The sequence below is a fragment of the Amphiprion ocellaris genome, chromosome 17 (assembly GCF_022539595.1).
Source record: "Amphiprion ocellaris isolate individual 3 ecotype Okinawa chromosome 17, ASM2253959v1, whole genome shotgun sequence".
NCBI lineage: Eukaryota > Metazoa > Chordata > Actinopteri > Pomacentridae > Amphiprion > Amphiprion ocellaris.
Window position 1 is genome coordinate 11,314,702 of NC_072782.1, and position 9,972 is coordinate 11,324,673.

The 9,972-nt window shown below is 33.8% G+C and overlaps 1 long non-coding RNA gene across 1 annotated transcript in view; it reads right to left on the bottom strand.

Moving 5' to 3' along the window:
- Positions 1–1,224: 1,224 nt before the first annotated feature.
- LOC129350891 (uncharacterized) overlaps positions 1,225–9,972 on the bottom strand; it is a 13,680-nt gene continuing 4,932 nt past the window's right edge. The window contains exon 4 of the long non-coding RNA XR_008604466.1: positions 1,225–3,748. This is a non-coding gene — a long non-coding RNA (uncharacterized LOC129350891). The remainder of the gene's footprint in view (positions 3,749–9,972) is intronic.

The following is a 9,972-nucleotide window of genomic DNA, read 5'->3' on the forward strand; positions in this document are numbered from 1 at the left end:
TTCAAAGAGAACCTTTCTGGAGTGTTTTTCACGGCCTCCTTTACATTATTTCATCATATGGCATGTGTTTACAACATGTTGAAGAATGACATTTTTTTTTCGACATACTATGGCGTTTTTTTGCACAAAAAATCATGATGATTTTTTTTTTCAAAGAAAATCTTTCTGGAGTGTTTTTTTTACAGCGTGCTTTGCATTATTTCATGCTATACTATGACATTTTTTGAGTGACATGCTATACTATGATGTTTTTAGAGCGACATGCCATACTATGACATTTTTAGAGCAACATGCTATACTATGATGATTTTAGAGTGACATGCCATACTATGACATTTTTAGAGCGACATGCTATACGATGATGTTTGTTGGACCAAAGGCAAGACTGACATTTTTAGAGCGACATGCTATACTATGACGTTTTTAGAGCAACATGCTATACTATGATGATTTTAGAGTAACATGCTATACTATGACGTTTTTAGAGCGACATGTTAAACTCCGACGTTTTTAGAGCGACATGCTATACTATGACGTTTTTAGAGCGACATGCTATGCTATGACGTTTTTTGAGCAACATGCCATACTATGACATTTTTAGAGCAACATGCTATACTATGATGATTTTAGAGTGACATGCCATACTATGACATTTTTAGAGCGACATGCTATACGATGATGTTTGTTGGACCAAAGGCTAGACTGACATTTTTAGAGCGACATGCTATACTATGATGATTTTAGAGTAACATGCTATACTATGACGTTTTTAGAGCAACATGCTATACTATGATGATTTTAGAGTAACATGCTATACTATGACGTTTTTAGACCGACATGTTAAAGTCCGACGTTTTTAGAGCGACATGCTATACTATGACGTTTTTAGAGCGACATGCTATGCTATGACGTTTTTTGAGCGACATGCTATACTATGACATTTTTAGAGCGACATTCTATATTATGACGCTTTTAGAGCAACATGCTATACTATGATGTTATAAGAGTGACATGCTACACTATGACAGATCACAGCCTGCTTTACATTATTTCATCATATGACATGTTTTTACAACATGTTGAAAAATGACATTTTTCGACATAGTATACTATGGCATCTTTTTTGCGCCAAAATTCATGATGATTTTTTTTTCAAAGAAAACCTTTCTGGAGTGCTTTTCACGGCCTCCTTTACATTATTTCATCATATGGCACGTTTTTACAACATGTTGAAAAATCGCATTTTTTTTCGACATAGTATACTATGGCGTTTTTTTGCGCCAAAATTCATGATGATTTTTTTTTCAAAGAAAACCTTTCTGGAGTGTTTTTCACGGCCTCCTTTACATTATTTCATCATATGGCATGTTTTTACAACATGTTGAAAAATTGCATTTTTTTTTCGACATAGTATACTATGGCGTTTTTTTGCGCCAAAATTCATGATGATTTTTTTTTCAAAGAAAACCTTTCTGGAGTGTTTTTCACGGCCTCCTTTACATTATTTCATCATATGGCACGTTTTTACAACATGTTGAAAAATCGCATTTTTTTTTCGACATAGTATACTATGGCGTTTTTTTGCGCCAAAATTCATGATGATTTTTTTTCAAAGAAAACCTTTCTGGAGTGTTTTTCACGGCCTCCTTTACATTATTTCATCATATGGCATGTTTTTACAACATGTTGAAGAATGACATTTTTTTTTTCAACATACTATGGCGTTTTTTTGCACCAAAATTCACGATGATTTTTTTTTCAAAGAAAATCTTTCTGGAGTGTTTTTTTTACAGCGTGCTTTGCATTATTTCATGCTATACTATGACATTTTTTGAGTGACATGCTATACTATGACGTTTTTAGAGCGACATGCCATACTATGACATTTTTAGAGCAACATGCTATACTATGATGATTTTAGAGTGACATGCCATACTATGACATTTTTAGAGCGACATGCTATACGATGATGTTTGTTGGACCAAAGGCTAGACTCTGACATTTTTAGAGCGGCATGCTATACTATGACGTTTTTAGAGCGACATGCCATACTATGACATTTTTAGAGCAACATGCTATACTATGATGATTTTAGAGTGACATGCCATACTATGACATTTTTAGAGCGACATGCTATACGATGATGTTTGTTGGACCAAAGGCTAGACTGACATTTTTAGAGCGACATGCTATACTATGACGTTTTTAGAGCAACATGCTATACTATGATGATTTTAGAGTAACATGCTATACTATGACGTTTTTAGAGCGACATGTTAAACTCCGACGTTTTTAGAGCGACATGCTATACTATGACGTTTTTAGAGCGACATGCTATGCTATGACGTTTTTTGAGCGACATGCTATACTATGACATTTTTAGAGCGACATTCTATATTATGACGCTTTTAGAGCAACATGCTATACTATGATGTTATAAGAGTGACATGCTACACTATGACAGATCACAGCCTGCTTTACATTATTTCATCATATGACATGTTTTTACAACATGTTGAAAAATGACATTTTTCGACATAGTATACTGTGGCATCTTTTTGCGCCAAAATTCATGATGATTTTTTTTTTCAAAGAAAACCTTTCTGGAGTGCTTTTCACGGCCTCCTTTACATTATTTCATCATATGGCACGTTTTTACAACATGTTGAAAAATTGCATTTTTTTTTCGGCATAGTATAGTAAGGTGTTTTTTTTTGCGCCAAAATTCATGATGATTTTTTTTTCAAAGAAAACCTTTCTGGAGTGTTTTTCACGGCCTCCTTTACATTATTTCATCATATGGCATGTTTTTACAACATGTTGAAAAATTGCATTTTTTTTTCGACATAGTATACAATGGCATTTTTTTGCGCCAAAATTCATGATCATTTTTTTTTCAAAGAAAACCTTTCTGGAGTGTTTTTCACGGCCTCCTTTACATTATTTCATCATATGGCACGTTTTTACAACATGTTGAAAAATCGCATTTTTTTTCGACATAGTATACTATGACGTTTTTTTGCGCCAAAATTCATGATGATTTTTTTTCATAGAAAACCTTTCTGCAGTGTTTTTCACGGCCTCCTTTACATTATTTCATCATATGGCATGTTTTTAGAACATGTTGAAGAATGACATTTTTTTTCGACATACTATGGCGTTTTTTTGCACCAAAATTCACGATGATTTTTTTTTTTCAAAGAAAATCTTTCTGGAGTGTTTTTTTACAGCGTGCTTTGCATTATTTCACGCTATACTATGACATTTTTTGAGTGACATGCTATACTATGACGTTTTTAGAGCGACATGCTATACTGTGACGTTTTCAGAGCAATGTCGGGTTTTTTTTTTCGACATAGTATACTATGGCTTTTTTTGCGCCAAAATTCATGATGATTTTTTTTTTCAAAGAAAACCTTTCTGGAGTGTTTTTCACGGCCTCCTTTACATTATTTCATCGTATGGCACGTTTTTTACAACATGTTGAAAAATCACTTTTTTTTTTCGACTCAGCTGCATGCCTACGTCCACCCGGCCTCCGTTGACTCGTCCCGCCTGCCGTCTCTGGAGCTGAATCTGGATTGGAACAGACCAAAGTACAGTCCAATCACGATGCCAGCTGCCTCTCAAAAGGCTCCTTCATCTGGCGGGTGGCGGCACTTCTTCTGAGGGGAAGCTGAGCTGGCCGGGCAGAACTTTGGAGATGTGTTCCAGTGGTTGGTGGATGTGTGGGGAGACAGAGAGGGACCTTTGAATTGTTCACAAAGGAAAACAGGGAACCCATTGGTAGTTTTAGTTTAGGATGCTACTGTGGTGTGTTTTGGGGTTTTAAGAGGTGAACAGGAAGAGTTGTTTTTTGTATTGATTATCTTTTACTTAGTTCATGGTTGGAATGTCCATCAATGTCAACGTGAAGTTCACTTTTAGTTCTGTTTATTTCTTCTTATTTTACTAACACCCATTTGCTTTTAACCCCCTCACATGTTGTGCTGTTGTAAACTTCCTCTTTCAAATAAATACTCGTCTAACCCTCTGCAAACCAGCGTTTGGACTGTTTTTCTGTTGCTCCTCACCTACTTCAGACAGCCAGGACATAACGTTTTGTGGACCAAAGGCTATACTATGACGTTTTTAGAGCGACATGCTATACTATGACGTTTTTTGAGCGACATGCTATACTATGACGTTTTTAGAGCGACATGCCATACTATGACGTTTATAGAGCAACATGCTATACTATGACGTTTTTAGAGCGACATGCTATACTATGATGTTTGTTGGACGACATGCTATACTATGACGTTTTGTGGAACAAAGGCTATACTATGACGTTTTTAAGAGCGACATGCTATAGTATGTTTTTAGAGCGACATGCTATGACGTTTTTAGATCGACAAGGCTATACTGTGACATTTCAAGAGCGACGTGCTATACGATGATGTTTTTTGGACGACATGCTATACTATGACGTTTTTAGAGCGACATGCTATACTATTGCACTTTTAGAGTGACATGCTATACTATGACGTTTTTTGGACCAAAGGCTATACTATGATGTTTTTAGAGGGACATGCTATACGATGACGTTTTTAGAGCGACATGCAATACTATGACGTTTTAAGAGCGACATGCTATACTATGACGTTTTTTGGGTGACATGCTTCACTATGACGTTTTTACAGCGACATTCTATACTATGATGTTTTTAGAGCGACATGCTATACGATGACATTTTTTGGGTGACATGCTATACTATGACGTTTTTTGGACGACATGCTAAAATATGACGTTTTTTGAGCCACATGCTATACTATGACGTTTTCTGGACCAAAGGCTATACTATGACGTTTTTAGAGCGACATGCTATACTATGACGTTTTAAGAGCGACACACTATACTATGATGTTCTTTGGACGACATGCTATACTATGACGTTTTTTGGACCAAAGGCTATACTATGACGTTTTTAGAGCGACATGCTATACTGTGACGTTTTCAGAGCAATGTCGGGTTTTTTTTTTCGACACAGTATACTATGGCATTTTTTTGCGCCAAAATTCATGCTGATTTTTTTTTCAAAGAAAACCTTTCTGGAGTGTTTTTCACGGCCTCCTTTACATTATTTCATCATATGGCACGTTTTTACAACATGTTGAAAAATCACTTTTTTTTCGACATAGTATACTATGGCGTTTTTTTTTGCGCCAAAATTCATGATGATTTTTTTTTCAAAGAGAACCTTACCATAGTGTTTTTCACGGCCTCCTTTACATTATTTCATCATATGGCACGTTTTTACAACATGTTTAAAAATCGCATTTTTTTTTCGACATAGTATACTATGGCGTTTTTTTTTGCGCCAAAATTCATGATGATTTTTTTTCAAAGAAAACCTTTCTGGAGTGTTTTTCACGGCCTCCTTTACATTATTTCATCATATGGCATGTTTTTACAACATGTTGAAAAATGCCATTTTTTTTTTGACATAGTATGCTATGGCGTTTTTTTGCGCCAAAATTCATGATGATTTTTTTTTCAAAGAAAACCTTTCTGGAGTGTTTTTCACGGCCTCCTTTACATTATTTCATCATATGGCACGTTTTTACAACATGTTGAAAAATCGCATTTTTTTTTCGACATAGTATACTATGGCGTTTTTTTTGCGCCAAAATTCATGATGATTTTTTTTTCAAAGAAAACCTTTCTGGAGTGTTTTTCACGGCCTCCTTTACATTATTTCATCATATGGCATCGTTTTTACAACATGTTGAAAAATCGCATTTTTTTTTTCGACATAGTATACTATGGCGTTTTTTTGCGCCAAAATTCATGATGATTTTTTTTTTCAAAGAAAACCTTTCTGGAGTGTTTTTCACGGCCTCCTTTACATTATTTCATCATATGGCACGTTTTTACAACATGTTGAAAAATCGCATTTTTTTTTTCGACATAGTATACTATGGCGTTTTTTTGCGCCAAAATTCATGATGATTTTTTTTCAAAGAAAACCTTTCTGGAGTGTTTTTCACGGCCTCCTTTACATTATTTCATCATATGGCACGTTTTTACAACATGTTGAAAAATCGCATTTTTTTTTCGACATAGTATACTATGGCGTTTTTTTGCGCCAAAATTCATGATGATTTTTTTTCAAAGAAAAACCTTTCTGGAGTGTTTTTTTTAAAGGTGCTTTGCATTATTTCACTGCTATAATATGCATTTTTGAGTGACATGCCTATACTATGACGTTTTTAGAGCGACTTGCCTACTATGACATTTAGAGCCAAACATGCATTATACTATGATGATATTAGAGTGACATTGCCATATATGACATTTTTATAGCGAACATGCTATACGATGATGTTTTTGGAACAAAGGCTAGATCTGACATTTTTAGAGCGACATTGCTATACTATGACGTTTTAGAGCAATAAATGCTATACTATGATGATTTTAGAGTAACATGCTATACTATGACGTTTTTAGAGCGACATGTTAAACTCCGACGTTTTTAGAGCGACATGCTATACTATGACGTTTTTAGAGCGACATGCTATGCTATGACGTTTTTTGAGCGACATGCTATACTATGACATTTTTAGAGCGACATTCTATATTATGACGCTTTTAGAGCAACATGCTATACTATGATGTTATAAGAGTGAACATGCTACACTATGACAGATCACAGCCTGCTTTACATTATTTCATCATATGGCACGTTTTTACAACATGTTGAAAAATGACATTTTTTCGACATAGTATACTGTGGCATTTTTTTGCGCCAAAATTCATGATGATTTTTTTTTTCAAAGAAAACCTTTCTGGAGTGTTTTTCACGGCCTCCTTTACATTATTTCATCATATGGCACGTTTTTACAACATGTTGAAAAATTGCATTTTTTTTTCGACATAGTATAGTAAGGCGTTTTTTTTTGCGCCAAAATTCATGATGATTTTTTTTTCAAAGAAAACCTTTCTGGAGTGTTTTTCACGGCCTCCTTTACATTATTTCATCATATGGCATGTTTTTACAACATGTTGAAAATCGCATTTTTTTTTCGACATAGTATACTATGGCGTTTTTTTTGCGCCAAAATTCATGATGATTTTTTTTTCAAAGAAAACCTTTCTGGAGTGTTTTTCACGGCCTCCTTTACATTATTTCATCATATGGCACGTTTTTACAACATGTTGAAAAATCGCATTTTTTTTTCGACATAGTATACTATGGCGTTTTTTTGCGCCAAAATTCATGATAATTTTTTTTTCAAAGAAAACCTTTCTGGAGTGTTTTTCACGGCCTCCTTTACATTATTTCATCATATGGCACGTTTTTACAACATGTTGAAGAATCGACATTTTTTTTTCGACATACTATGGCGTTTTTTTTGCGCCAAAATTCATGATGATTTTTTTTCAAAGAAAACCTTTCTGGAGTGTTTTTCACGGCCTCCTTTACATTATTTCATCATATGGCACGTTTTTACAACATGTTGAAAAATCGCATTTTTTTTCGACATAGTATACTATGGCGTTTTTTTTGCGCCAAAATTCATGATGATTTTTTTTTTCAAAGAAAACCTTTCTGGAGTGTTTTTCACGGCCTCCTTTACATTATTTCATCATATGGCACGTTTTTACAACATGTTGAAAAATCGCATATTTTTTTCGACATAGTATACTATGGCGTTTTTTTGCGCCAAAATTCATGATGATTTTTTTTTCAAAGAAAACCTTTCTGGAGTGTTTTTCACGGCCTCCTTTACATTATTTCATCATATGGCACGTTTTTACAACATGTTGGAAAATGACTTTTTTTTTCGACATAGTATAGTAGGCGTTTTTTTGCGCCAAAATTCATGATGAATTTTTTTTTCAAAGAAAACCTTTCTGGAGTGTTTTTCACGGCCTCCTTTACATTATTTCATCATATGGCACGTTTTTACAACATGTTGAAAATCGCATTTTTTTTCGACATAGTATACTATGGCGTTTTTTTTGCGCCAAAATTCATGATGATTTTTTTTTCAAAGAAAACCTTTCTGGAGTGTTTTTCACGGCCTCCTTTACATTATTTCATCATATGGCACGTTTTTACAACATGTTATAAAATCGCATATTTTTTTCGACATAGTATACTATGGCGTTTTTTTGCGCCAAAATTCATGATATTTTTTTTTCAAAGAAAACCTTTCTGGAGTGTTTTTCACGGCCTCCTTTACATTATTTCATCATATGGCACGTTTTTACAACATGTTTGAAAAATCGCATTTTTTTTCGACATAGTATACTATGGCGTTTTTTTTGCGCCAAAATTCATGATGATTTTTTTTTCAAAGAAAACCTTTCTGGAGTGTTTTTCACGGCCTCCTTTACATTATTTCATCATATGGCACGTTTTTACAACATGTTGAAAAATCGCATTTTTTTTTCGACATAGTATAGCTATGGCGTTTTTTTTGCGCCAAAATTCATGATGATTTTTTTTTCAAAGAAAACCTTTCTGGAGTGTTTTTCACGGCCTCCTTTACATTATTTCATCATATGGCACGTTTTTACAACATGTTTGAAAAATCGCATTTTTTTTCGACATAGTATAGTATGGCGTTTTTTTGCGCCAAAATTCATGATGATTTTTTTTTCAAAGAAAACCTTTCTGGAGTGTTTTTCACGGCCTCCTTTACATTATTTCATCATATGGCACGTTTTTACAACATGTTTGAAAAATCGCATTTTTTTTCGACATAGTATAGTAAGGCGTTTTTTTTGCGCCAAAATTCATGATGATTTTTTTTTTCAAAGAAAACCTTTCTGGAGTGTTTTTCACGGCCTCCTTTACATTATTTCATCATATGGCACGTTTTTACAACATGTTTGAAAAATCGCATTTTTTTTTCGACATAGTATAGTAAGGCGTTTTTTTTGCGCCAAAATTCATGATTATTTTTTTTTCAAAGAAAACCTTTCTGGAGTGTTTTTCACGGCCTCCTTTACATTATTTCATCATATGGCACGTTTTTACAACATGTTTGAAAAATCCATTTTTTTTTCGACATAGTATAGTAAGGCGTTTTTTTTGCGCCAAAATTCATGATGATTTTTTTTTCAAAGAAAACCTTTCTGGAGTGTTTTTCACGGCCTCCTTTACATTATTTCATCATATGGCACGTTTTTACAACATGTTTGAAAAATGACATTTTTTTTCGACATAGTATAGTAAGGCGTTTTTTTTGCGCCAAAATTCATGATGATTTTTTTTTCAAAGAAAACCTTTCTGGAGTGTTTTTCACGGCCTCCTTTACATTATTTCATCATATGGCACGTTTTTACAACATGTTTGAAAAATCGCATTTTTTTTCGACATAGTATAGTAAGGCGTTTTTTTTGCGCCAAAATTCATGATGATTTTTTTTTCAAAGAAAACCTTTCTGGAGTGTTTTTCACGGCCTCCTTTACATTATTTCATCATGTGGCACGTTTTTACAACATGTTTGAAAAATCACATTTTTTTTCGACATAGTATAGTAAGGCAGTTTTTTTACGCCAAAATTCATGATGTTTTTTTTTCAAAAAAAACCTTTCTGGAGTGTTTTTCACGCCCTCCTTTACATTATTTCATCATATGTCACGTTTTTATTACATTTTTGAAAAATGACTTTTTTTTTCGACATAGTATAGTAAGGCGTTTTTTTTGCGCCAAAATTCATGATGATATTTTTTTAAAAGAAAACCTTTCTGGAGTGTTTTTCGCGGCCTCCTTTACATTATTTCATCATGTGGCACGTTTTTACAACATGTTTGAAAAATCGCATTTTTTTTCGACATAGTATAGTAAGGCAGTTTTTTTACGCCAAAATTCATGATGTTTTTTTTCCAAAAAAAACCTTTCTGGAGTGTTTTTCACGTCCTCCTTTACATTATTTCATCATATGTCACGTTTTTATTACATTTTTGAAAAATGGCTTT